Source organism: Triturus cristatus, chromosome 9 (genome assembly GCF_964204655.1).
Source record: "Triturus cristatus chromosome 9, aTriCri1.1, whole genome shotgun sequence".
Classification (NCBI taxonomy): Eukaryota; Metazoa; Chordata; class Amphibia; order Caudata; family Salamandridae; genus Triturus; species Triturus cristatus.
Genome location: NC_140592.1, coordinates 313,088,733 through 313,113,061, shown reverse-complemented (window position 1 = coordinate 313,113,061; position 24,329 = coordinate 313,088,733). Strand labels below are relative to the sequence as shown.

The 24,329-nt window shown below is 47.1% G+C and overlaps 1 protein-coding gene across 1 annotated transcript in view; it reads right to left on the bottom strand.

Moving 5' to 3' along the window:
- The window catches only part of LOC146797819 (ADP-ribosylation factor 6-like), a 39,534-nt gene extending 16,215 nt beyond the window's left edge, over positions 1-23,319 (bottom strand). Inside the window, exon 1 of the mRNA XM_085625004.1 lies at positions 23,181-23,319. The gene's annotated coding sequence lies outside the window, so the exon portion shown is untranslated. The remainder of the gene's footprint in view (positions 1-23,180) is intronic.
- Between the last annotated feature and the right edge of the window lie 1,010 nt (positions 23,320-24,329).

Here is a 24,329-nt window from a genome sequence, read left to right as displayed (position 1 = left end):
GCTTTAATAAAAAGGTAAAAATTAAAAGTTGAAAAGCAAGAAAATGCTTTTAAACATTAACGTTGGTTTTAGGTCTTTCAGTGCAACACAGTTGCCTTGAAAGATCTAAAAGCAACGCTATTGTAGGCGGCATGCTGTGTAAGCAGCGACTGTTGTTGATGCCAATAAAAAAAGATTTGATCCTAAAAGCAACGTTGTAGTGAAAATTGCATTGGAAACCAAACAAAGTGTATACAAACATCACATAAGTCTGGCACTGCAGGATTACCCTGGGTATTTTAAACATTAAATAAACCCATGACAGTTGCAGGAACTGCTTTCATAAAAAGGTAAAATTGCATGTTGAAAAGAAAGAAAACGTTTTTAAACATGAAATTGTGTGCGCTGCTACAGTGTCGTCCTGGAGGATATAAAAGCAACGTTGTAGTAAAGACTGCATTTGGAAAACAAGGTGCTTTTAAACATTAAAGAAGTCTGTCCCTGCAGTATCGCCCCTATCGTGCCTCAATCCAAGCGCGAGCAGCGGGAGGACACTAATAAAGGCATGAATCATTAGTTGGCCAATGCTCCATCGAAGAGACCAACATATAAAGAGAGAAAGTGAAACTGACATGAACTGACCAATGAGAAGCAAAGAAATGAGAGGGACGACGAAGCCAACTAATGGTAAGTAAAAGGCGGGCTTTAAGTCCCCTTTAAGTTGAAGTTAACAAAAGATCTTAAAAGCGATAGCACATAGTCGTTCTCAGGCAGGACCGAAAAAGATGGATCGCTTGGGGTGTCGGGCCATGTCTTGGATGAACTAGGGCAGTAACAGATGCCTTTGGCCCTACCCGTAGTCCCACCAACAAGTTTGATTTGTGGATTAACCTGGGAGGTTCTAGGGATTCCCTCCTAGGTGCCCATTCCATATGCGTGGGACATCACAAGCATAATATTAAAGCAGCCCAGAGGCAGGTTCATTCAGGAGTTTGTCAGAGCCCATAAAAGGGTCAAGCACCAGCAACTCTTACCTAGAACACCAGGTACAGAAGATTTTTGCCACCTTAACCGGCAAGTCAGTCAGTCATACTGCATGTATTAAAAAAATCCAACTCTTCCTGCACTTTATCTTTACCTCCCATCAGTGATGAGCTCTTTATTGACTTTTGAGGCAGTTTACGTTGTTTTTCCACAAATTAAATCAAACTAAACTTTCATTCGCTTTCTATATACTGGGTGTTGCTAAGGTGTCCATGCTTTGATATTTATGCAGAGAAACCTGAGAACATAGCCAAACTCCTTTTTTATCACAAACTAGAAATGGTGAACAAGAAATTGTGTGCTTTTTTCTAATCATGGCACCAAAACAGTCCAATTCACGGCTTTCAGAAATATGCAACAGAAAATATCCATCACTATTTTTCCACTTTTATAATCGGTGGTCAACATTTACTAGTTTTGTGGTTTCTAAATAACTGCAGTTTGTGTAACAAGCATGTTAAACACTTCCTCATCCTGGAAAACTACAAATTTCTGAAAACTGGTCACAATTCTGAATTCAGTCTGGGGTCATGTATTTACAAGGTATTTTCTAATATACTAATGGTTGAAATAAAATAGAACATGTTAATAGGAAATAGTGACCCTGACCACAAGGTTTTCGTCTAACTTTTCACACTTGAAAGCCGACATATAAAAATGTTATACACCCCACATCTGTCAGATTCTTCTAGATGTAGTGATATGTAGTGTATCCTAAACTTGTGATACCCACAGCCAACAACTGAACCGTGGCCTGCAATGATTTCTCACTATGTATCGACCAAGCATAACTTGATAATGAGAAATCAAATGAATAGAAATTGGGTATGAAGGAAAGTCTTGTTTTTTTTTTTTTTAATGTATGGCGGTAGCCAAGACCTTTTGATTTTACCAAAATTATATGTATAATATATTTACATAAAGGGGCTTTCAGCCACCTCTCTTTATCCATTGGTCTGTTGTTGTGCCATTTACATTTTGCTTCTGCCCACTTCAGCATGGAGCAGTCTACTTCAGTCACTGGCTAACTTCACTTTGAGTGATTGCATTTGGCCCTTTCACAAGGAGCACATCACACAAAGGTTAGTTCCTTTCAGTGCCAGTGTGTTTGTTTTTACTTTAATGCTGCTTTTGTTTGTACACGGACACTTTCTACCAGGGCACAGGGTACATCCCAGATTTATTTTATTCTGTCTCCTGTCAATGCGGTTGTAAATTCTTTTTGAAGGGACCTTTACTTTATCTGACTGCTGTTTTTTCACTCCATACCAGCAACTCACATGAGCTCTGAATATAAGCACATGAGGGTGCTCTATCTTTTCAAAGCTAATAGCAAATCTGTCATTTCTTCTTTGTGTCCTTTACTTCATTATTTCCTTCTTTTTTCCCCCTTATTTTGTCTTGCCCTTCTCTTTCTCTCATCTTTCCTTTGTTCTTTCTTATTGTTTTCTTCCTTTCACTTTCTTTTCTCTCATTCACCTTTTCCTTCTTGCCTCCTTTCTCTTATTTTTTCTAGTTTTCTTTCCAAAAGGCAAGTGGCTGGCAGCCAATGCCAGACCAATTGGCGGCTTTTTTAAGTCTGTAGGCCAAGACCTTTTTAATTTTACAGACGTTATGTGTACAAAATTGCTACCGATCGGGTTTTTCAGTCAGACTTCGTAAATTAGTCTGTGGTTCTGTCATTCACATTGTTCTTCAACCCAGTCCAGCCATGCTTCATGACTTCACTATGCATTGTGGCTTGCAGCCCTGTCACAAGGAGGGCATCAACACATAAAGCAGTTCCTTTCAGTGTCAGGGAGTACTATGGCAATGTGTGCTTTTTTAGAGACCAAAACAACATTTTGCCTTCAGCCAATGTTTTTGTTCATATTGGTGAGGACCTAGCAGCTTTCCGAACAATAAAGTTTTCAAAGACAATGACAGAACAAAACAAGACTTGCCGAAAGGTTGGCTGCTAATGCAGGCCTATTGGCTTTTTCCAACGCTTGTTTAAAATGTACCCATGAGCCAGAGTTTAGGGCAAGTTTAACAACTCAGATATTTTTATTAATATAAATATCACAAGATTTGAAGTCAGTTATTGAAGACTTTTTTTGTAGACACTCAAAATGGGAACCTTAAAATACGGCAAACATCAACAAATTGCAAATGTCCTGCCAGTCTGCGTTCCAACACTTCTCAAGATAACAACCGTACCTCACATCTGTGGATTGGTCTACCACACAGAACAGGAAATCCCAAAAAATAACATCTGGGATGGTGGATTAAGTATATGGGAGCGAGGTTCGGATGGTACCCAGAAAAACTTATGAATGACAGAAATGTATGAAAACTAAAGACCAAGGACAATCTAGGGTAGTGTTTATTTGTGTGGATCCCAGAATCCCTTTGCTATTGGGAAGGTTAAAACAATATCCTCATATTTGTGCCTAAAATATCATCATCCAACTTCTTACGATAGGGGATAAGCCCACACATGCTAATGGAGAACAGGTACTGATTTTATCTGAGGTGTGGAAATGCTAATTGGTAGAACTTTTGTCGTAATCCCCATATTCCTGAGTTTTCTATCAAGAAGATGACCAATAAGTACCTTTCGGTAATTTGGAAAAATTCATATAATTGCCCACAATGACAATCATAGCAGTGTATTAGGTTGTTCCTTGTAGAGAAATATCATTGAAATGATAAAACATCATTTGATCCACTGATGGAAAAGGACACACTTTCCATAAAGGTTACACATGAGTTCTTGGCCTAAAGTTTGGCATGTTCAACACATCTGGACAAGCAATGAAAATGGCCCTTACTGTGCAAATTAATATCCACACGTCAGAAGCAAGAAGTTATGATTCTCTGATGGGAAAATTCAGCACCAAAGAGCACTGTTGATCTTACTTATAATGAGGGTATTGACTCTTTAAGGATAATCCCCCAGTGGAAGGGAGAGCAAGATTCATGAGAAATTCATGTTGGTAGGTCAGCCTTTAGCTGTCAATAGCAGTGCATTGTGGGGGCGTAAGTTATAGTTAGCTCGGGTAACTATAACTGCTGAATTTCAATGGTTTTGTACAAGTGAAATCTGAGCCTACCTATAAGATCCCTGTAACCTTTGGTTTTTTTCAGTGAATTTCTAAGTTAAAAAAAAGAAAATCTATTTTCCTAACTGTAAAATCCCTTTTCAGTATATATCTATTTATTAACTACTAGCGGTCACAATGTTTAAAACTAGTCTGACGCTCACTTCAGCTGCCGTCTTCAAAAGTTTGAGTGATGCGTCTAGTGGGGGGGTCAAGAAAGAAGTGGGGGTGCGTGTCAATGATCAGACCCTACCGGCCGACTCAAGCGGCCGTGAAAGAATGAAAGTAAAACCGTACGGACAAAAAAAAAAAAAAAGGCGCATGCACATCCCTACGCTAATTAAAGTAAACAAAGATGGCGTCGGGCTGTCCACATGCGCGTGCATTTTTTTTGTCCGTATGCTATGGCGAGAGCAGCCATCTTTGTCCATCTGGACGCGCGTTCATTCAGCTTTGGATAAATTGATCGCAAAAGCCCCACGCATAGCGAGAGCAGCGCATGCGCGCTGCTAACGCCAGGTGAGACCTAAAAAAGGGGGGTCCCCAACATGTTTATTCTTCATGTTAATTTCCATAGGAAACTTTAGACATGGCTACAGCCAGAACTGCTAAACGGAATCACACCAAATTTGGCAGAAAGGTAGCTATTGGTCCAGAATGCACTCTTTATGTTAAATGGTGTAAATCCATTCAGTAGTCGCTGACAAATTTAAAGATTTCTCAGATATACAACTGAGGCCACAGTGGATCCGAGACCCCTCCTGATCTCGTGCCTGAGATCTGCTTGACTGCCAACACTTCATGGTTTGAAGTGTTGGCAGCCATCTTGTGACTCGGTTAACCAGAGCCATAAAACAAATAAAAAAGGGGGCAGGGTAGAAACACCCTGACCCCTTAGGCCTCTAGGAGGAGGGGGTCAGGACCTACCAAGGCCAAAAAAGCATTTTTTGAAAAGTTCCAGTGGGAGTCGCGCTGGCTTCGCGACTCCTTCCTGAAAACAAATAATAATTAAATAAAAAGGAAGCACGGGCTCCCGTACTTTGTTTTATTAGGCCCCCGGGTGGGCCAGGTCCCAGGGGCATTTGAAAATATTTGAGGGGGCACACTGGGTTCCCGTCCTCGGGCTGATCAAAGCCCCGGGAACCGACACCTACCTGGGGCAGAGATGAAATTAAAAAAAGAATGTGGGGGGGAGGGGGGGGAGGCCGTAGGACTGCCAACTCCCTCGGGCTTCAATCATAATAAATGCAGGGGGCCGAGCGCCCCCTTCCCCCTCAGGACCTCCACCTCCCCGGGGCACATACATTCCTTAAAAAAGTACATGGAAGCCCCTACAGCCTCCCCACTGCCCATATACTACCACCTCTCCAGGGGCACTTTACATTAGGAATGCCGGGGACCGCCCCCTCCCCGGGGCCAATATAAATATTAATGAGTGAGAGGGCCTGCATCCCCCACGCAGCACCCCGAGGAACACCACCTCCTCAGGGCTTACTCCCTCGTAGAGCCTTACAAGGACCTGGGAACCGTCACCACCCAGGGCCGGCTCCTACAAAATCCCGGGGTGCCCACCCCTGCGACATTACAGTTTGCTATGACATAGCAGGAGCACTGCTCCGGCCAAGCCATAGCAAAGTCAGTTCTGCTTTCAGCAAGCGAGAGCACAAATTATCTTGCCTGCTGAAAGCAGGACAGTGTTTGTTTCCCTGCCCGCTGTGAAGTGAGCATTGAAAGAGACACTTTGCTTTGGGACCCAGGGAGCTGCATGTAAGCAGCTCCCTGAATCCCAAAGCAATGCCTGCTCCCGCAGGAGGCGGGGAGCCAGCAGGGACTGCAGGGGCCTTCAGACTCCCCTTGCGGTCCACATCTAAGTGGACTGAGCCCAGGGGATGGGGTCCCTGGGGCCAAAGATTGTCCGGGGGAGGGGCAGCTGTCGAACGGGCCCCCCTCCCTATTGAAAAAAACATATATATTAAGGCCTGGCCCTGGTGGGTGGGGTCCCTGGTCCCGAATTTGGCCTGGGAAGCAGGGCCGCACGCCCCAGCCCACCTATTATAAAAAGAATGTATTAAAAAAAAAAAAACAGAAAGGCCTTGGAGAATGAGGTCCCAGGAGACTAAATCAGCCCGGGAAAGAAGCTGCGTACCCCCATTCCTTGTGTGTGTGTGGTTTTTTTTTTTTTTTTAAGAGGTAGGCCCTGGGGGTTGGGATCCCCGGGGCCAAAAATGGCCCAGGGACGGAGGTGGGGGGGCACGAGGATATGTCAGTGGTTGTAAGGGTGTGTGATAGGGCTTCCACGAGGTTGTATGGGAGTGTGAGTGGTTCTGTGGATGGTGTCATCAGTGATGTCACTGACCCCGTCATGAGTTGAGTGATGTAATATGTGATGTCATAAGCAGTGCATTGCGAGGGCGTAATTTATAGTTAGCTCAAGCAACTATAAGTGTCAAATTTCTTTGGTTTTGCACAAGCGAAATATGACCCCAGCTATAACATCCATGTAACCTTTGGTCTTTTCAGTGAAAATATATATATATCTGCACTGTGAGGTGGACAGAATCAGGTACCATGGAATTATGGTGGCAGCAACATCCGAGAAAAAATATGCCTACAATGAAAGAATTGGATACTTGTAGAGCGCTCTGCCACTCCCAGAGGAATAAAACCAAGAAAAGGATAATACATCAGAGAATCAGAGGCTGCAAAAAGCCAGGTATTCAACTGCTTTCTTAAAATTACTTCAGATTCAATAACTCTTAAATGGCTGGGAAGTTGGTTCCATGCCTTAGTACCAAGAATTGAGAATGATTACTTTCTCGAGTTCCGAGCATGAAAGGGTGCGGTTTATGATGATTCACAAGGGAAGATCCCACGGTCCTTTTGGAGGTACAGTGTGTGAATCTGGCCATCAAATATCTTGGTCCGGTTGATCTGTAGGCTCTATATGTACATAAAAGAATTCTTAAAAAGGGCGTTTTTATGCACTGTAAACCAATGTAAGGCTTTCAAAGCTGCAGAGGCCGATGATCACCAAGGAAGTTTCAAAACCAATCTGGCTGCTGAATGTTGCAAGACCTGAGGTTTCTGGATAGTTTCTTTTGAGGATCCTGCATACAGACTGTTGCAATAATCCAATCTAGAAATTATAAATGCATAGGCAACTGTCTTTCTTGCCGTCAATGGGAAGTAGTAAAATACATACCTGCTACTGGATGAGCTTGTAGGTGAAAAGACAAGGAAGCATTAAATATAACTCTGAGGTTTCTTACAACCTCAACAATAGATGGAAGAGATGGGGGGGGGTAGAGCATCATGTTTGGCCAATATTGAGCTGGGGAGCAAGAGTTTGACTACTCAAGCAGCGTGACCTCAGTCTTGTCCGCATTACATTTTAAATGATTGATTGCATCAAGCAAATGACTACAGTGAGGCAATTTTTAAAATCGAGCTCTGGGTCAAACAATGCTTTATCCAGTGACAAGATCAGCTGCGTGTCATGGGCATATGAGGTGGTTTCAATTCCAAAGGATGTAATCAACTAAATCAGGGGGCCTTATATATATGGTAAATAATGCAGGGCTGAGAGAAGAGCCCAGTGGTACTCCTGAAGTGACAGTCCATTCCGGGGATAAAAATTGACCTAGTGCAGCAGTTTGTCTCTGCTCTGTAAGAAACTATCTGATCCAAGACAGTGCGAGTTGAGAAATTCCACATTCCTTAATACACTGGAGCAAGATATAATGAGAGATGGTATCAAATGCAGTGGATATGTTTAATACAATCAACACTACATTGTTCCCAGAATCCAAAGTTAATTTTAAAGGTATCTGCAGCTTCCAACAGGGTTGCCTCACTCGAATGTCTTGGGCGAAAGACAGACTTCAGGGGATGAAGTATATTAGCATCTTTCAGACAAGCAGTTAATTAACTATTAACCAGGTTTTTCAATGGTTTACTCAAGGCTGTAATGAAAGTAATGAAATAGGCCTGAGATTAGAAGGGCCAGCTAAGTGTTTTTTCTACAAACAATTGCTGTTTTCCAGTCAGTTGGGACCTCTGCCAAGGCCAATCAAGTATTCAAAAATATCATTGATCACTGGAGTTACAATGTCAACAACTTTATGAAGAATACAAGGGGGGCAAGAATCGTTAGGGGATCCTGATTTGCAGGACAATATGGCTTGCCGTGAATGAGGGGTATATGCCGCCATATCATCCAACATAGATGGACTAGTTATAAAATCATGCCGGATGGCAGGTATTTTCTCTTCGAAAATTGAAGAGATTTGATTGCTTCAGATTTGAGAGGGTGGAATATCCTTAGCCAGTGCCTTAAGTTGTAGAAATAGTTTAGAAATCTAGAAAATGATTTTTTTAAAGTTAAATTGGGCTTCATCAATCTGTGTGGAAAAAAAACTTTTTTGCCACCTTTAATCCGACTATGATAGGCTTTCAATGCCAATCTGAAATGCAGCAAATTCTCTGAATTGTAGGCCTGCCGCCACTTCCGTTCAAGCCGAATTCTAAAAGGAACCAACATGCGATCGGTCTGTCGACTGGGGGCTTCAATTAGCAAATTACAGTTACCAGAGCAGTCCCCATCAAGAGTATGCCCTGCAATGTGGGTCGTAAAGGTAACAAATTGATGGAGGCCCATCATACTTAAAATGTCAGTGAAATTGCCTACCTCTGTATCTTTACTGGTATCAAGATGGAGTTAAAGTGTCCCAAAATTGTTAAGTTTGCGTAATGAGGTACCAGAGGAGTTGCGACGCTAGAAAAATGGGGTCTGGGGGAACAATAGATTAGGCCACCTACAAAAGACAAATAAGGGCTAATCTCAAAACAAATAACCAAACTTTTCCCCCCTTTCTAGGTGCTTAAACAGTTTCACATTGAAAAGCATTGCGAAAAATTACCAAGCCACCTCCACAAGTCCCTGCTCCATCTTGCTTGAGAATGGTATAACCAGGAGGTAGGCAAGAGCAATGTCAGGATTACACCACTCTTTAAAGCAAGATTCGGTGATAAAGAGGAAATTTAGCTGAAGATCAGTAATCAAATCATGGGTTTCTTGAGCGTGCTTGCTCAAGGAGTGAGCGTTGATCAGCCACCTAACAGTGACTTCTCTGCAGACCAAAAATTTTTCAGGCCAGTCCTCATGGGAGGTTACAAATGCAGACAAGGCGGTACCAAGGAGGGACTACTAAGACTATTCATGAATGAAAAGCAGCAATTTAGAAACGACAGCAACAGGATATAATTGAAATTATGGGCGGGAAATGGGTGGAGCTTCAAGTCTATACATGAAGACAGCATGCTTTGCAGAGCAGCGCATGCGCTGCCCAGGCTCAACCTAAACAGGAGAAGGAAAGAATAGCTCGTGGCAATAAAAGTAACAGTTTTTTTTTTTTACTTTTACCCATGCTGTCCAACAACATGTTGGATTTTCCGATGCTTGTGTGCAGTGCGAAAAATCATTATGTCTCACCTGGCTACCTCGCCACCATCCTGCCATGCCCCCCACAAGACACTCTGTAGGCTGTGGGAACCCTAATTGGTATCTGAAATCACTTTGGGGGTGTTGTTTTCAAATGATTAACACAGCATCACGTCAAAGATGCAATAGAAATTGGCGAATGTTTCATTCTATGATCAACAGCCTCCTGTAGCACCAGCAACCACCTCTGGCAAGCTTATATGTACAACCAAAAGAGTGTTGCTCACATTCTGCAAGGCTCCTCCCACCCATCTTTGTGTGTTGTGCCACTGGGTGCGGGCCGCCGTGGACACGGAGAGATGCGCCCTGGGACCTGCACAAAGCAGATACCCAAAATCCAAACAAAAATTAGCAGAGCTGCCTAGAAGCATAGCCCGCTTTGAACAGCGTTGTGGCAGAGGCTCTGGGCTAAATGTGTACTGCAGCAATAAATCACACAGACCTGAAGCTGCAGAACTGCAATGGGTTCTGTGAGAAGCACCTCCAGGGACCTGGGATCCAGCACGACCGCACCCTCTGCAGACAAGCACCTTTTAATGCTGCACGCAATAACAACTAGTAGATTAGGTAGTGCATGCTGCCCAACTCTGTACACACCAAAGGAAAGCAGACGCACACGATACAACCATGTTAGACAATGTACAACTAGAAAACTCCTAAGATTTTACCAGGGTCTAACTGGCCTGCCTCCCCTCAGCATGATTAAAGGCTAAAAGGCATTGCCTTCAAAGAATCAATTCAGCTGCCACTGGCGTTGTCTACCCACAGCCTTGTTCCACGGGAATGACAACCTATGGTACAATGGGCACAACGTGGATGCACTCCTTGTCAAGCGAAACCTGGTGCACTGCTGAGAAACAGCAAAGAAAACATGCAGCACTCTTACAGGACATTCGTTTGTTGAGTGCGCTAATTGAAAAATAACTGGACATATCATCAATAAATCAATCGAGGATTTATAAAGCATGGTAAATCACCCCTGAGGGTCTCAAGGCGCTGGAGTTGCTAACTGCTTAAACGAAGGAAAAGCAAGGAGAAAGCACTCGAAAATAGGGGGAATAAACAAGGACGATGACAGGAGCAAGAGCGATGCAGCAGCAGAGAGACCTGGGGCCTTCTCAAAGGAGTCGCACTGCGGTCTACATTGAGTAGTTCCTGGGAGAACAGAGGGGCGCTGGAGGTGGTGGGTAGCGCTAGGCAGAGGCAGGAAAAAGGCATCAGCGGCATTGAGGGCAAAAAGAAGGAAAAAACATTGAAAAGGAGGGGAAAGCAAGGAGAAGGCATTCTTGACCTTGTTAGGTAGGTCGCTCCCCCTCCGCACAGCACCGCCTGAGCGTCCTGTCCCTGCCCCAGCTGCCGCAGCTTAGGTAAGTTCTGTGCCCCGTGATCTGTGTCCCGTTTTTCTTCTGTGCCCCCGTGATCTGTGCCCCCTTTTTCTTCTGTGCCCCGTGATCTGTGCCCTTGCCCCCGTGCCGTCCACCGCTCCCGCTGCTGCATCCCCGCCCCCCTGACTGTCCATTCGCTGCCCCTACCTCCCGCCTCCCAGCTGCTCCTCCCTCCCTCCTCCCCATATATGGCAGCCGCTGCGCGGTGAGGTGAGCGAACCTTTACCTCGTTAGGTATGTCGCTCCCCCACCGCACAGCACAGCCTGTGCGTCCTGTCCCTGCCCCAGCTGCCGCTGCTTAGGTAGGTTCTGTGCCCCCGTGATATGTGTCCCGTTTTTCTTCTGTGCCCCGTGATCTGTGCCCCGTTTTTCTTCTGTGCCCCGTGATCTGTGCTCCCGTGATCTCTGTCCCGTTTTTTCTTCTGTGCCCCCGTGATTGTGCACTTGCCCCAGTGCCGTCCACCGCTCCATCCCCTGCGGCCCTGCCCCCCTGACTGTCCATTCGCAGCCCCTACCTCCCTCCTCCCGCCTGCTCCTCCCTCCTCCCCATATATGGCGGCTGCACCGAAGGCGCGCCTAAGGCAAGCCCGTCTGCACCCGTCTGCGCCTGGACCGCGCCCAGCGCCAAAACCCCTGGCCCCCGCAAACGCCACGACGCCCGTCTCTGCTACGACTCCAGCACCCTCCATGCACTCAACGCCGGACGATCATGCACCTGCTGCCTGGCAGCCCCGAAGCGCACCCAAGGACCCTTTTCCTGCCGGAACTGCAGCTTCACCAGCATCCGGCCCGCCAACTCACCTACCAAAGAACCCAACCACCTCTGATGCATCCTTCTCAACACCCGCTCCGCGCGCAAGCACGCCGTGGACCTCTGGGACCTACTGGACTCCAACACCCCAGACGTAGCCTTCCTGACGGAGACCTGGCTGAACCCCTCCTCTGCACCCGACATCGCCATAGCCATCCCGGAAGGCTATAAAATCACCCACAGGGACCACACCAATGGAGTAGTAGGAGGAATCGCCATCGTCCACAGGAACTCTCTCAAAGTCTCAACCAACACCGACGACACCCCCAGCACTGCCGAACACCTGCACTTCCAGATCCACACCGATCCCAACACCACCATCAGAGGAACCCTCATCTACCGACCCCCCGGACCACAAGCACAGTTCAGCGACTCCATCACCGACTTCGTCAGCACACACGCCCTCGCCTCCACGGGCTACATCCTCCTCGGGGACCTGAATTCCACCTCGCGAACAACAACGACACCAACTCCTCCACCCTGATCGACAACCTCGCCAAGCTCGGACTCAGACAACTCGTCACTACACCCACCCACTCCGCCAGCCACACGCGTGACCCCTTCTTCTCCGCAAGCTCCCACGTCTCCTTCAACCACACCACCGAACTCCACTGGACCGATCACCGTTGCATCCACTTCACCTTACGGAAACCCACCACCGCACCCAACAGATGCCGTGCCGCTGCTGGAGCAAAGTCACCAAAGACCAGCTTTCCACCTCCCTCGCCCGGAAACCACCCACAGATCCCACCGACCCCGTCGCTCGCAACCTCAAACAGTGGATCAACGACTGCGCCAACACCCTTGCTCCCCTCAAGAAGCCCTCCAACACCCACACTAGCAAGAAAGCCAGCTGGTTCACCGAAGACCCACAGGCCTCCAAGATAACCTGCCGAAAACTCGAAAAAACCTGGATCCGTCAATGAACAACGGAAAGCTACACCACCCACAAGAACCCCACCCGCAGACACCACCACCTCATCAGATCCGCCAAAAGGACCTCCTTCAAAGACTGCCTAGACAACAACGCACACAACAGCAAAGAACTCTTCAACATCGTGAAGGAACTCTCAAACCCCAGCTTCAACACCAACGACATCCCACCCTCACAAGACCTGTGCGACTAGCTGGCCAACTTCTTCCATCGCAAGATCGCAGACATCCACGACAGCTTCAACACCGTCACCACCCCGCAACCACTGAGACCCCCGCTCCCACGACCACCACCCGCACCAACAGCCTGATCTCCTGGACCAACATCAACGACGACACCATCAAGATCATGATCACCATCCACTCCGGATCCCGGACGACCCCTGCCCACAACACATCTTCAACAAAGTCAGCAGCACCATCGCACCCCATCTCCGGAAAACCATCAACATCTCCTTTGAGACAGCGACCTTCCCGGAGAGCTGGAAGCACGCAGAGATCAACGCCTTACTCAAGAAAGCCAAGGCAGACCCCAAGGACCTCAAGAACTTCCGACCCATCTCCCTGCTCCCGTTCCTGGCGAAGATTATCGAAAAGGTCGTCAACAAACAACTGACCAGCTTCCTCGAGGAGAACAGTATCCTGGACCTGTCGCAGTCCGGGTCCCGCAGCAACCACAGCACCGAAACTGCCCTCATCGCCGCCACCGATGACATCAGGTCCCTGCTAGACAACAGAGAAACCGCGGCCCTCATCCTCCTGGACCCGTCAGCCACCTTCGACGCAGTCTGCCACTGCACACTAAGAACACGCCTCCACGACGCTGGAATTCAAGAGAAAGCCCTGGACTGGACCTCCTCCTTCCTCTCCGGCAGAACACAGAGCATCCGCCCCCCCCCCCTTCCGCTCCGAAGCCACCGAGATCATCTGCGGCGTAACCCCAAGGCTCATCCCTCAGCCCAACCTTGTTCAACGTCTACATGGCACCACTCGCCCACATCGCACGATGGCACGACCTCAACATCATCTCCTATGCCGACGACACCCAGCTGATCCTCTCACTCACCAAGGACCCCCACGCCACCAAAACCAACCTCCACGAAGGAATGAAGGCGGTCACCGACTGGATGAGGAATAGCCGACTGAAGCTGAACTCGGACAAGACGGAGGTCCTCATCCTCGGATCCACTCCCTCGGCCTGGGACGACTCCTGGTGGCCGAATGCACTAGGAACACCCCCAACACCCACCGACCACGCACGCAACCTGGGGGTCATCCTCGATTCTACCCTCTCCATGACGAAGCAGGTCAATGCCGTCTCCTCCTCCTGCTTCAACACCCTCCGCATGATCTTCAAGTGGTTCCCCACCGAAACAAGAAGGACGGTCACCCAGGCCCTCGTCAGCAGTAGACTGGACTACGGAAACGCATTCTACGCAGGACCCCCGGCCAAACTCCCGAATCGGCTCCAACGCATCCAGAACGCCTCTGCACGCCTGATACTCAACATCCCTTGCCGCAGCCACATCACACCCCACCTGAGAAACCTACACAGGCTCCCTGTCAACAAGAGGATAACCTTCAAACTCCTCACCCATGCACACAAGGCACTCCACAACACCGGACCAACATACCTCAACAGCCGACTCAGCCTCTACACCCCCACCCGCCAGCTCCGCTCCTCAGACCGCGCCCTCGCCACCGTCCCCCGCATCCGAAGAGTGACCGCCGGTGGCAGATCATTCTTCCACCTCGCCGCCAAGACATGGAACACCCTCCCCATCCGCCTGTGGCAGACCTTCTGACTTTCAGAAGACTTCTCAAGACCTGGCACTTCGAACAGTAGCAGCATCCCCCCCTCCCCCGCCCCTAGCACCTTGAGACCCTCACGGGTATGTAGTGCGCTTTACAAATACCATGATTGACTGAAAAAACAGGGGGGAGAAACAAGTAGAAAGCAATGAAAATGAAGGGAAAGCAAGAAGGCATTCAATTTTTTTTTTTTTTAAAGCATGGATAAAGCAATGAAAACAAGGGAAAAGCAAGGCGAAGGTACTCAAAAAACAGGGAAGAAGACAAAGAAGACAGGAGCAAGAGTGATGCAGCAGCACAGAGAGAGCTGGGTCTGGGGCCTGCTCTCCCTAAACCGTGAATAAGTATTCGCAAATTAGACAGGTCTGGCTTGCTTATAGAGTCCCTAATAAAACACTTCTAAAAAGCCTGCTGCAATGAAAAAAAACAATTGATTTGTTTATAAGATGCCTCAGTTCACCACTGAAAAGTTAATTTGCAGAGTCTGTCACACGTAGGTCACAGTAGCACTTAACATTGCTTGCAGGGTTGCTGGTTTTCCATGACAGGCGATAATTCTCCGATGCCAGGGGGCAGGTAGCACAGGATGCAAGGCCAGCAGAAGTTTGAGGTGTGACTGCATGTCTCTGGGATTCACAGGCCATTAACTGTAAATCGAGACCTGCCAGTCCCTACCTATGAGGGAGCCACCACTTAAAGATGGGCAAAAAGCCAGCCAGATATGCTGGGCCTGAAATGTCTGCCACTTGCCAGGGAAGGCAGGCACATCCTCAGTGCAAGAAAAGGGGATGGGGGGAGAAAAAACAGATAAGGGGTGCGGATGGAGATAGATTAAACAGCGACTAGGTGGGAGATAAAACAGGGAGGTGGGATGGGGAGGGAGAAGTAACGGACAGGCCTGAAAACAGAAGCACTCGTATGAAGTGCTTGAAACCCCCCGCCCCCCCCCCCCCCTCAAAAAGTGTAGCTCCAAAAACAGGAGCAGTGGAAGGACACAAATACTAGGACCTTTTCTCCAGAGGAGGGTCAAACTCAAGAGAAGACATGACGCATGCATGCTGTGACAAATAGAAAAGCAAATAGGAGCAACACCGCAGCTAACCAATGGTAAGCAATGAGCGGGTTGTTCAAACCCCCCCCCCCCCCCCCCCCCCTGTCTGTGTTGCTTGTTTCCTCCCACCCTCATATTGTCCATGTTGCATTTCACCCGTTATCCCATTGTTCGCGGTCCCACACCAACTATAAGAAAAAAAGCGCTATGACGTGGCTTTTTCCTTAACTTTTAGCCATGCTGCAAGGACACATTGCTGTTCAACACAGCTATAATACACTGCCAAAACCAAGAGCTCACACATAAGTGAGACCCATTTTCTTTGCCAATGCTTATTTTCTTGAAAACAGACAAACTTCTCCTTTTGTCTTAAATGCATCCTTCACTCCACTTAAAGGGACCTTTCGACTTGCACTGGATGTAAAATAAACATCTATGTATATGCTGACTTGGACATGATTTACTCGATGTATGGAGAAGTATTAGCACTTTTTTGTGTAAGCAAAACAAAAAAAAAAAAAAAAAAAAAAAAAAATCGGAGAAGACACAGGAAAAGAACTAGTTGACAACAATGGGACCACAATCAAACACATTCCAGCTCAGAAGAACTGTAACAATATGAAACTTCAGTGACATTGTTATACACCTTAAAACCGAACAGTGTAATACTGACATATAAAAGGACACTTTTGTGGTAATCACTAACAGAAAAGGAAATTCAAATCTGGTGATTATTAGAAATGGGTTTTCTGGTTGGCTAGGGTTTGCACCTAAGCCAGGCAGAATCCACCACTCTAGTCAGGATAAGGGGAGTACACATTTAAAATAACCCCTGCTCACCCCCTTGGTAGCTTGGCACGGACTGTCAGGCTTATCCCAGAGGCAGTGTGTAAAGCATTTGTATATAAACAGTTATACAGTGAAAACACTACAAAAGGACACCATACCAGTTTTAGAAAAATATCTAATATTTATCTGTGTAAAACAAGACCAAAACGATAAAAATCCACAATACAGTAATCAAAAATACCAATAAAGCAAAAATAGACTTTATATACAGTTCCTTGAAGTCGAGAGCTCCGTCCTTGGCTATCAGGCCTAAGGAACAACAAATCCGCCAGTTCTGGCAGACCCTGGCATTGCCGGCCAGCTACAGTGTCAGGGAGACTCCTTAAAACAGTACCTTTGGAGATGCAGGGCGTCGGACCTTGCGGTGAGCTCCGGAGGAGCGGCGTCTGTTCCGGAAGTCGGGCCCTCGAAGTCACACGTGTTGCAGGTCGAACTCCTTGAGTTTGAAGTCAGGAGCGCTGGCGTCGTGGCTGGGGTGTGAAGTGGAGCAGAGCAGGACGGTGCTCATTGCAGTGCTGACAGGTCACAGTGCAAACAGAGGAGGCGTCGTTGCTGAAGCACTGTCATCGGTAGACCCAAGGCTGGGATGCAAAACGGGGCAATGATGTGTGCAGGGCCCACAGGCCGCGGTGTGTGAGAAGTTGGCCTGGCATATACAGTCTCCTAGTTATAGGGGACACCTTGCACCAGTCCAATTCGACTCTTATTGATGATAGGTTTAAGACAACCTTTAAAGAAAGCTATCCTAGTGGTAGCTGTGGAGAGCAGCCTTCAGGCTTAGTCTTGAAGGAGTGTTAAGCTTATTGTTTTACCATAGATAACCTCTTGAATGACCAAATGAAAGAGTAGCCCACACAGGTATATATATATAAAATATATGTATTTATTCTAAACAGAATCCCACAAGTCTCTTTATGAGGCTGAGGCAAAGTTACAATTCAAAGAAGCATTGATAGATACAATAAAATAGCACTGGAATCATAGGGCCCCAGGGGGGGACCAAACCATATATTAAAAAAGTGGTATAAGAACCACGACAATTCTACAGACAATGCCTAGGGCCTTTAGGATCGCTGGCCCCTTAAGAATCCACCCCAGGTTATGAGGAAGGGGACCCACAGGAGGCGCGTGCAGTGGAAATAGCTGCTATCGGGATCTCTATTAAAGCCTATGGAGAATGTCGCGGTGTGATTTAAACAGATTAAAGTCACTTCTAGCAGCAGTACAAAGTTAAAACTTTAGAGTTAAGCTTTTGAAGAGCCCACTACCACGAGAGTACCGAGGTACCACTGTTACCTGCCCCAGGGAAGCCGGGTGCATAGGTCGTTTTCGATGTCGGGTCGCGGGCAGATTTTCAATGGAGAAATGTTCAAAAGTGCTGCTAGCCAAAAGCGTCGATGATGCAGTGAAGATTGAAGTTGTAGATCTTGTAGAGAAGAACCTGAAAGCAGAGGGGACAGAGTCTGGGTCACGGCACAGTGACCAGGGAGCTCAAAGCAAAGAACCCTTCAATGTCGGGTGCTTCAAGTGTAAAGAGGTGTAGCTTGGATATGCAGCCACGGGCCTTGGCAACCGCAACCCACGCAAGATGCACAAATCAGCTTCTGGTGCAGACCCACGATGTCTGTGAGAGGTCTCCTTTGGAGAGACGGTAGAGCAGGCCTGGAGCAACCAGGGGAACTCTTAGTTGTCGAGATTGTCCTCCGCTCGGGCCCACAAGTCGAGAGACAAGGGACCGCGGAAGGCAGCAAAATGGAGTGCGTAAAAGGGAGCCCACGGGCCACCGGAGGGGGCTAGGGCGCTGATCTTTGGCACGGATGCTGCTTGGTGGTTGGCTCAATAATGGGCCAAAGCACAACTTCCCCACTGGTCAGGGTTGTGTGCTACGCAAGAGGTGGCCGGTGTCCTGGGGTATTGGGAATCTCGGCACCCACGCGGTCCACGGTACATAGGTTTGCTGTGCACACTCACTGGCCTCTGGGATGCTTAGGAAACCCACCTCAAGGGTGCTGGAAGTCGACGAAGTTCGTGAGAGCAGCGAAGTTCCAACCGGGTCACTTGCAGTGTTTCAGGTGCCTGCCAGTCAGGGGGATAACTCCTTTATCCCAAGGGAAATTTCTTCAGTCAGCTGGGCAGCAGCTCGTCGAAGGTCAAGTCTGTAAAGTCCAAGATTAATCTGAGGCTCTGGAGCCACGTTATTCACCTTTATCCCCAAGATTAGGGGAGTGTCCAGAGTAGTGTCCACCAATGAGAGGTGAGGCGGGAAAGGGTGGCTACACCCTCTCCCCTTTGTGTGTTTCCCGCCTGGGCGAGGGGCAGGATGCCCCTGAACCGGTTCCAAGCGGTGTATGCAAAATGCAGGCGCTGTAGCTGCCTATGTGCAACTCTGAAAGGACATTTGGTGCACCCACCCTGTTCCAATCTACATATCCTGTCTGGGGAGATGCTAGCACCTCCCTGCCACAGGAGCCCTATTGTCCAGCTGGCGAGGCTGGGGTTTTCCCCAGCAACAGCCAGCCAGAGTTGTGTGGGTGGCGGGTAGTAGCCATTTTGTACTACATGTGCACTTTTAAATGGGTGTCCGAATTCTGCCGCTTTTCCCATATCGCCCCTCTAGCAGGGGGGAATCGTGCCCTCATGCCCATGGCTGGACTGGGGGTACGATTCCTACATGTTTGACACCAAACACGATATGGTTCTGTGTAGCCATTCTCAAGTTATCACGCTATCGCGATAGACTTATAATGCGGTTAAGAGTATATGGTATGGCTACACTACAAACAACCCAGCAATGATTTTACGAGGGTTGCAGAGAGGCCCTACTCAGGTAAGGGTCCCCCCTCACACATACCTCAGCACCCTGCCATGTAGGATTAGCAAGGCCTGCTATAGGGGTGACCTATGAGAGTACATGTGTTGTAATGGGGTGGGATATAGGGTACCTATATCCCTGTAAGGGGTGCTAGCACCACCTTACCCAGACTACAGTAGTGGTCTGGTGGTGTCAGTTTGTATGGCTGTCCCAGGGTGGCACAATAAGTGCTGCAGCCCTGGTAGGCCTACTGAGGGACCCATGCCCTGGGTACCTAGGGTACCATCTACAAGGGACTGTCAGGGCACCCTCAGCATCCAATTGGTTGGTACCTAGGGTACTCACATCGTTTAACAGAGGAAGCAGATAGGCTGGGGTCCTGGATAGCAGGGCCACAGCCTGGCTAAAGTCATAAAAACAGTCAAAACATCAGCAAAAAGTTGGGGGCAACTATGCAGTCGATGCCACTCTCCTACACGGTGCAGGCAGCTGTGTCGGTTGCCGATATGGAGTTGATGGCGCTGGGGTCAGTGAGCCAAAGCTGCGGTGTCGGACACGGCAGTATGTCATGTACCGTATGAGTGGTGCCCTCAAACACCACAGTGCAGACAACGGTAGCCAGGTCAGCTTGGAGCGTTGTCAGGGAGACCAGGGCTATAGTGCGAAGCGGGCCGCTGGTCCGCGTTCTCCACGAGCGGTGTCCACAGGTCACAGTGCTGGCAGCGGTGTCGATGTGGATACCAGGGCGGCGGTGTGAAGAGGGGAGGTGCAGAGCGGTTGCGGTGCAAAATGCGGCGGTGCCCTCAGGTCAAGGAGGTGTCGTTGGGTTAGCTTTCTCATCTGTGGCTGCTGAAACCTCCAGAAATTGTTGAAGTCTTTTATCTCCCTGAGACTTCCAACAGGAGGCAAGCTCTACATCAAGCCCTTGGAGATACTTTGAATGCAGAAAGGGCAGTCCAGTCCTTTCCCTGCCCAAGACAGAAGCAGCAACTGCAGGCCAACCCAACAAAGCAACAGCAGCAAAGGGGGCCGTACTCCTCCTGGCAGGTTCCTTAGTCCAGCAGTAATCTAAAGTTCTGGAATCAGGGCCCGCAATATTTATGGCACACTTCCCTTTGAAGTTGGCACAAACAAAGTTCCACTGGCATGAATAATCCAGTTCTGCCTGGCTCAGGCCAGGCTCACTCCAGGGGTGGCGACAGCATTGTGGAAGACAGACACAGCCCATTCAGGTGCAAGCAACAACTCATCCCACTGCTCTAAATGCGGTCTATTTAGCCTGGCTCTGAGTCATCCAGGAAAGGCAGGAAACACCTCAAACAACCCGCCCTTGGGTGTTGCTTATTGTGAATGCACAAACCAGCACTGTCAGTCTAAAACCCATACAGCAAATACACACCAGGAAGAGGCACATAAATGGTTATACAAGAAAATACTCACTTTCTAAAAGAGGCCTTTTCAAACACACAATATTAAAATCATCTTTACTAAAAGATGTACTTTTAAAACCCGAGTTAAGGAAGTCTAAACTCAATTTCTCCATCTTGTCCCAAAAGAAAGTTATGCTTGTAAGATGTTTCAAAGCAACTCCTATGTCAGCCTTTGACACAGATAGCCTTGTAATAGTGAAAAACAAAATACACAGTCTTTCACTATCAGGACATGTAAAACACACCTGTATATGCCCAACCTTTCGCATAATCTGCACCCTGCCCAAGGGGGTACTTTGGGCCTACCTGAGGGGTGCCTTACATGTATGAAAAGGCAAGGTTTGGGCCTGGCAAGTGGGTGCACTTTCCAAGTCGACATGGCAGTAAAAACTGCACGCAGACACTACAGTGGCAGGTCTGAGACACCTTTGAAAGGCTGCCCTGGGCGCACACAGTGCCCTGTACTAGGGACTTAGTAGTAAATCAAAAAAACAATCATGGAAACACCAATCCATAGACACAATTTACATAGAAAGCATATGCACTTTAGCAATTATTAGCAGTGGTAAAGTGCCCAGAGTCCTAAACCCAACAAAACAAGGTCAACAAGCATTTGCAATGCAATAGGTCTTGCATTTGCTAGAGTTTAAGCTACTGGCATTGTAAAAAACAATGCCTTTTATGTATGTGTTTTAAAAACCAACACGTATAGTAGGCATTGTCATTTCTAATGCCAATAGCTCTCGCAAATGCAAGAGTACTAGAATGGTGGCCGCGCCCCTTACTTTAAGATGCTGTTTGCCGTATTCAGGTTACAGCAAGCCACGGCTAAAGAAACGGTGCGGCCGCCAATAAAGTGAAAGCGTGGCATGGGGCGCTTTTACAACAACAAAAAGACACTTGTTTGTGAAGTTCACCAACCAATGGCTTTTTTAATAAAAGCTGCCACGCTTCCACTTTAATGGCGGACACGCCTCCTTTCTTTAGACAGGGCTCGCTGTAACCTGAATACGGCGAGCAGCATCTAAAGAAAGGGGCACAGCCACCATTAAAGGGAAAGCAAAATATGGGGAGCCTTCACCCAAAAATAAAAAAAGGTTTTGTTGCGCTGCCGCTAAAGTTATAACGGACCGCGGTGACCAAGTAAATCAAGAAGCGAGGAGACTATAGTTCAAGTGGACCTCATTGGTGTGGCATGCGCGTTGTAGGAAAGCATGTAAACCCGCGGATACAGCCAAGTTCAACAGGGATCCATTCTAAACTATATATTTTTGAAAAGGCATCTAGCAACAACTGGCTTAGTGAAGACCAAGTTAGGATTGTGATCCATGGTCAACTGAGATCTGTTGAGCCCGTGATACAGCCGGACACAATGCTTGCGGACACGTGGTCTAGTTTTCGATAGTAGAAAACAAAAGTCCCACTGGGAATGCCAAGAAAGAAGTCTAACAGAAGTGTGACCAACATTTTCATTATAGTACCCCCATACTCACCCAGATTCTCTCAACACTAGGACAGACTATTGAGAATTGAAGGGATGCTGGTATGTAGAGTTTACGTTTCAGCACACCATGGACATACGGTCACCCTATCTTACTGGTATAAGCTCAGCCGCTACTAATGTGGTCTAATACGGTTTACTACAAACTATTGGGTAGCCCCCCCCAGCCCCTCCCCCTTGGTTGCTACCGTAGAATGTTTAGGAGTATCCAGCCAGCTACTTGACAGCTGTACTGCTAACGAGCTTAGTATTGACTGGTGTTTGAATAAACTAATTGCAGCTTCAAATTCAGTTATGGTAATTTCATCAAAATGTGTAAATTAAAATGTAGCATTTTCGTTTACCTTCCTAAACAGGAACATACGGCCTTTTTTTACTTAATGCCTTTAGATCTAAAACGGGCCTAAAAACTCTACTTCTTATTATCCTCTGGTGTTACTGGTAAGAGGCGGAAAGGTATGTCTATGTCATTGTTAAATTACCTTCTTTGGGCTGAGGACAATTTTTTGGTGCTAAGAACCTCCATGTATATTTCGATGCCCACTGATTTAGAGTACAGCGTCTCTGGCCAATATTTCCAGAAGGAATACATAATGATAATGTGTACTATAATTGCATTTAAATATCGCGTATTAACCCTATCGAACTGAAACGCTCGACGGCAAGCAGTATACTACTCGAGAACCCAACTGGTTAAAGGATATGCACCCTTCTGCTCGTTTAATGTTTTAAATCGTACTAGGTTTTACCACCCTGGGCACTCATTGATTCTTGCTCACCGCTGCTATCTGCAGTGGTTTCTAAGTTATGCGTTAGCATTTTCAAGACAGACCATAAAAACAGTCCTTCGAGTTAGTTAAATTGGGTAGGATTAAAGTTAGTAACAGGTATTAACCACCACGAGCAAAGATGAACTGTTTCATCATTAAGATAAAGCACCGGAAGCTTAGAGACAACAGTTCTGAACGTACCCACCGCCCCAGAACTCACCTCACGGTAACCGGGGGTTAAGATAGGATTTTGCCATCTCCGCTTCCGCAGACCAGCATAGGAGAAGATTAACTGCTATACTCCCACACCCAAATACCCACATCAACCGCTCTCGCTCCAGACCGACAATCCCTATTGCCCATCCCCCTCCCGACAGCACCACCCATACCACGCCTCCTTTTCGAGGCCCAACAACATCGAAGACATTGTCCGCCCTATTCCCACACAATGTCCCTCTTCCATCTGTAGACAGACGCCACCTGTCCAGAACATCCCTGGACTGTCGTTTATGTGTTAAACGAAATACGTTGTTACTCTTTAACGGACATCTTTTGTCCCATATAATTACAGGTTTGTATCCCACCCACTAAGATGTCACAACCAATCAGGTAGGCAGCAGCATGTTCTATTAGCGGTGGGAAAGTGTGACGGCCTCGGATTAGCTAGTGAGGTCCTGTCAGCTGTTCATTGGTTGTTGGGCATCTGTGACTACAGTGTCATAGGATTGGCTGAGAAAACGCTTGTCAATTGTTTATTGGCTGTGGAGCTGTTTTGAGCACACGTGCTCTTAGTACAGGGTTTGGTCTGTCGCACGGTATGTCGTCATAAGTGGGCGGACACCAGTGACGTACTTAAACAACTGATTCTTTACAGGATGAGTCATGCATTCTCTAGTCCCCACCAGAGTCTGTATTGAATTGTTTCGCCATCCCAATTTATTTAAAGCATTTCTATATAGAGGGAACTTTGTTTGAAGGTGTCAAAGCGATTTACAATAGAACCAGTTACATTACATAAGGACTGCGGAATACATGAATAACACAAACTATACGATACAAATAAACTCTAAAACCCACATAAGAATGGTAGTAAGAACTACATTTGTCTACTACAGATACTAGTGGTTAGAGTTACATATATACAAGTTACAGATTCACTCAAGATTACATTTTTTGAGTTTAAAATGCTTTATTGAACTTATATGGAAAACAAATATAAAGTAAACACAATATTCAAAACAGTACAATTCAAGCACGGTGAATACAATAAATATATGCAAGCTTAACAGTTCAATATACCCGAGCTCAAATTGAAAAATATTAACTATTTACAAAACAATATTGTAAAGATGACGAGGCGTAGTGTAGA